Raw genomic sequence first — 5,370 nt, 5'->3', positions numbered from 1 at the left:
CATCCCGGACCAAGGGTGTGGAAGTGGCCAATTAGGACTCGTATAGTTCTGATATCTCGCAACCTATACATCCACTAACTTTACCTACTATCCTGGTCGTAAATTCAAGCAAATCAAGATAAACATCAACCACACAAGATATATGAACGGAGAAGATTTGCCATTCATTGCCTTGTAGTGGGACTCTATTGATCTCCTTGAGAGTTATGTATATTAGTGAGGTTGTAGTTTTGATGTTTTGATTTTAGTGGGAGGTGTGGATAGTGATAAAACGGAGAAGAAGTTCCCCGATTGTCGTGTTCTCAAGGATGGAAAATTGGAAACGAATCAAGCGTGTAATATTTTTGATGTTAAGAGACATTAGTTACAAGATTCACTCTAAGCAAAAGAAGTCATGGTGAAGAGTTTGAATAAAGTAAAACAAAAGTAATCAATTAACGAAAGAAAGGAAATGAATGTCCTATCTAGGTCTCAAGTTTGATACTACTACAGGGTCTTCTAGGCAATGCAACTACATTTCTATCAAGGGAGCACACGACACCATCTCCGAGTGGCATCAAACTTTGGACTCCTTGTTCCTCAGTCACATGAGGCATTTTAACAAACACTTGGTCAACCACTTCTCCCGGGCCTCGGCATCCCGGACCAAGGGTGTGGATGTGGCCAATTAGGACTCGTATAGTTCCGATATCACGCAACCTATACATCCACTAACTTAACCCACTATCCTGGTCGTAAATAGAAGCAAATCAAGATAAACATCAACCACACAAGATATATGAACGGAGAAGATTTGCCATTCATTGACTTGTAGTGGGACTCTTTTGATCTCCTTGAGAGTTATGTATATTAGTGAGGTTGTAGTTTTGATGTTTTGATTTTAGTGGGAGGTGTGGATAGTGATAAAACGGAGAAGAAGTTCCCCGATTGTCGTGTTCTCAAAGGATGGAAAATTGGAAACGAATCAAACGTGTAATATTTTTGATGTTAAGAGACATTAGTTACAAGATTCACTCTAAGCAAAAGAAGTCATGGTGAAGAGTTTGAATAAAGTAAAACAAAAGTAATCAATTAACGAAAGAAAGGAAATGAATGTCCTATCTAGGTCTCAAGTTTGATACTACTACAGGGTCTTCTAGGCAATGCAACTACATTTCTATCAAGGGAGCACACGACACCATCTCCGAGTGGCATCAAACTTTGGACTCCTTGTTCCTCAGTCAGATGGGGCATTTTAACAAACACTTGGTCAACCACTTCTCCCGGGCCTCGGCATCCCGGACCAAGGGTGTGGATGTGGCCAATTAGGACTCGTATAGTTCCGATATCTCGCAACCTATACATCCACTAACTTTACCTACTATCCTGGTCGTAAATAGAAGCAAATCAAGATAAACATCAACCACACAAGATATATGAACGGAGAAGATTTGCCATTCATTGCCTTGTAGTGGGACTCTTTTGATCTCCTTGAGAGTTATGTATATTAGTGAGGTTGTAGTTTTGATGTTTTGATTTTAGTGGGAGGTGTGGATAGTGATAAAACGGAGAAGAAGTTCCCCGATTGTCGTGTTCTCAAGGATGGAAAATTGGAATCGAATCAAGCGTGTAACATTTTTGATGTTAAGAGACATTAGTTACAAGATTCACTCTAAGCAAAAGAAGTCATGGTGAAGAGTTTGACAAAAGTAAAACAAAAGTAATCAATTAACGAAAGAAAGGAAATGAATGTCCTATCTAGGTCTCAAGTTTGATACTACTACAGGGTCTTCTAGGCAATGCAACTACATTTCTATCAAGGGAGCACACGACACCATCTCCGAGTGGCATCAAACTTTGGACTCCTTGTTCCTCAGTCAGATGGGGCATTTTAACAAACACTTGGTCAACCACTTCTCCCGGGCCTCGGCATCCCGGACCAAGGGTGTGGATGTGGCCAATTAGGACTCGTATAGTTCCGATATCTCGCAACCTATACATCCACTAACTTTACCTACTATCCTGGTCGTAAATAGAAGCAAATCAAGATAAACATCAACCACACAAGATATATGAACGGAGAAGATTTGCCATTCATTGCCTTGTAGTGGGACTCTTTTGATCTCCTTGAGAGTTATGTATATTAGTGAGGTTGTAGTTTTGATGTTTTGATTTTAGTGGGAGGTGTGGATAGTGATAAAACGGAGAAGAAGTTCCCCGATTGTCGTGTTCTCAAGGATGGAAAATTGGAATCGAATCAAGCGTGTAACATTTTTGATGTTAAGAGACATTAGTTACAAGATTCACTCTAAGCAAAAGAAGTCATGGTGAAGAGTTTCAATAAAGTAAAACAAAAGTAATCAATTAATGAAAGAAAGGAAATGAATGTCCTATCTAGGTCTCAAGTTTGATACTACTACAGGGTCTTCTAGGCAATGCAACTACATTTCTATCAAGGGAGCACACGACACCATCTCCGAGTGGCATCAAACTTTGGACTCCTTGTTCCTCAGTCAGATGGGGCATTTTAACAAACACTTGGTCAACCACTTCTCCCGGGCCTCGGCATCCCGGACCAAGGGTGTGGATGTGGCCAATTAGGACTCGTATAGTTCCGATATCTCGCAACCTATACATCCACTAACTTTACCTACTATCCTGGTCGTAAATAGAAGCAAATCAAGATAAACATCAACCACACAAGATATATGAACGGAGAAGATTTGCCATTCATTGCCTTGTAGTGGGACTCTTTTGATCTCCTTGAGAGTTATGTATATTAGTGAGGTTGTAGTTTTGATGTTTTGATTTTAGTGGGAGGAGTGGATAGTGATAAAACGGAGAAGAAGTTCCCCGATTGTCGTGTTCTCAAAGGATGGAAAATTGGAAACGAATCAAGCGTGTAATATTTTTGATGTTAAGAGACATTAGTTACAAGATTCACTCTAAGCAAAAGAAGTCATGGTGAAGAGTTTGACAAAAGTAAAACAAAAGTAATCAATTAACGAAAGAAAGGAAATGAATGTCCTATCTAGGTCTCAAGTTTGATACTACTACAGTGTCTTCTAGGCAATGCAACTACATTTCTATCAAGTGAGCACACGACACCATCTCCGAGTGGCATCAAACTTTGGACTCCTTGTTCCTCAGTCAGATGGGGCATTTTAACAAACACTTGGTCAACCACTTCTCCCGGGTCTCGGCATCCCGGACCAAGGGTGTGGATGTAGCTAATTAGGACTCGTATAGTTCCGATATCTCGCAACCTATACATCCACTAACTTAACCCACTATCCTGGTCGTAAATAGAAGCAAATAAGGATAAACATCAACCACACAAGATATATGAACGGAGAAGATTTACCATTCATTGCCTTGTAGTGGGACTCTTTTGATCTCCTTGAGAGTTATGTATATTAGTGAGGTTGTAGTTTTGATGTTTTGATTTTAGTGGGAGGTGTGGACAGTGATAAAACGGAGAAGAAGTTCCTCGATTGTCGTGTTCTCAAGGATGGAAAATTGGAAACGAATCAAGCGTGTAATATTTTTGATGTTAAGAGACATTAGTTACAAGATTCACTCTAAGCAAAAGAAGTCATGGTGAAGAGTTTGAATAAAGTAAAACAAAAGTAATCAATTAACGAAAGAAAGGAAATGAATGTCCTATCTAGGTCTCAAGTTTGATACTACTACAGGGTCTTCTAGGCAATGCAACTACATTTCTATCAAGGGAGCACACGACACCATCTCCGAGTGGCATCAAACTTTGGACTCCTTGTTCCTCAGTCAGATGAGGCATTTTAACAAACACTTGGTCAACCACTTCTCCCGGGCCTCGGCATCCCGGACCAAGGGTGTGGATGTGGCCAATTAGGACTCGTATAGTTCCGATATCTCGCAACCTATACATCCACTAACTTAACCTATTATCCTGGTCGTAAATAGAAGTAAATCAAGATAAACATCAACCACACAAGATATATGAACGGAGAAGATTTGCCATTCATTGCCTTGTAGTGGGACTCTTTTGATCTCCTTGAGAGTTATGCATATTAGTGAGGTTGTAGTTTTGATGTTTTGATTTTAGTGGGAGGTGTGGATAGTGATAAAACGGAGAAGAAGTTCTCCGATTGTCGGGTTCTCAATGATGGAAAATTGGAACCGAATCAAGCGTGTAACATTTTTGATGTTAAGAGACATTAGTTACAACATTCACTCTAAGCAAAAGAAGTCATGGTGAAGAGTTTGACAAAAGTAAAACAAAAGTAATCAATTAACGAAAGAAAGGAAATGAATGTCCTATCTAGGTCTCAAGTTTGGTACTACTACAGGGTCTTCTAGGCAATGCAACTACATTTCTATCAAGGGAGCACACGACACCATCTCCGAGTGGCATCAAACTTTGGACTCCTTGTTCCTCAGTCAGATGGGGCATTTTAACAAACACTTGGTCAACCACTTCTCCCGGGCCTCGGCATCCCGGACCAAGGGTGTGGATGTGGCCAATTAGGACTCGTATAGTTCCGATATCTCGCAACCTATACATCCACTAACTTAACCTACTATCCTGGTCGTAAATAGAAGCAAATAAAGATAAACATCAACCACACAAGATATATGAACGGAGAAGATTTACCATTCATTGCCTTGTAGTGGGACTCTTTTGATCTCCTTGAGAGTTATGTATATTGGTGAGGTTGTAGTTTTGATGTTTTGATTTTAGTGGGAGGTGTGGATAGTGATAAAACGGAGAAGAAGTTCCCCGATTGTCGTGTTCTCAAGGATGGAAAATTGGAACCGAATCAAGCGTGTAACATTTTTGATGTTAAGAGACATTAGTTACAAGATTCACTCTAAGCAAAAGAAGTCATGGTGAAGAGTTTGACAAAAGTAAAACAAAAGTAATCAATTAACGAAAGAAAGGAAATGAATGTCCTATCTAGGTCTCAAGTTTGATACTACTACAGGGTCTTCTAGGCAATGCAACTACATTTCTATCAAGGGAGCACACGACACCATCTCCGAGTGGCATCAAACTTTGGACTCCTTGTTCCTCAGTCAGATGGGGCATTTTAACAAACACTTGGTCAACCACTTCTCCCGGGCCTCGGCATCCCGGACCAAGGGTGTGGATGTGGCCAATTAGGACTCGTATAGTTCCGATATCTCGCAACCTATACATCCACTAACTTTACCTACTATCCTGGTCGTAAATAGAAGCAAATCAAGATAAACATCAACCACACAAGATATATGAACGGAGAAGATTTGCCATTCATTGCCTTGTAGTGGGACTCTTTTGATCTCCTTGAGAGTTATGTATATTAGTGAGGTTGTAGTTTTGATGTTTTGATTTTAGTGGGAGGTGTGGATAGTGATAAAACGGAGAAG

Source organism: Ipomoea triloba, chromosome 16 (assembly GCF_003576645.1).
Source record: "Ipomoea triloba cultivar NCNSP0323 chromosome 16, ASM357664v1".
NCBI lineage: Eukaryota > Viridiplantae > Streptophyta > Magnoliopsida > Solanales > Convolvulaceae > Ipomoea > Ipomoea triloba.
Note: the sequence above shows the minus strand (reverse complement) of the source record.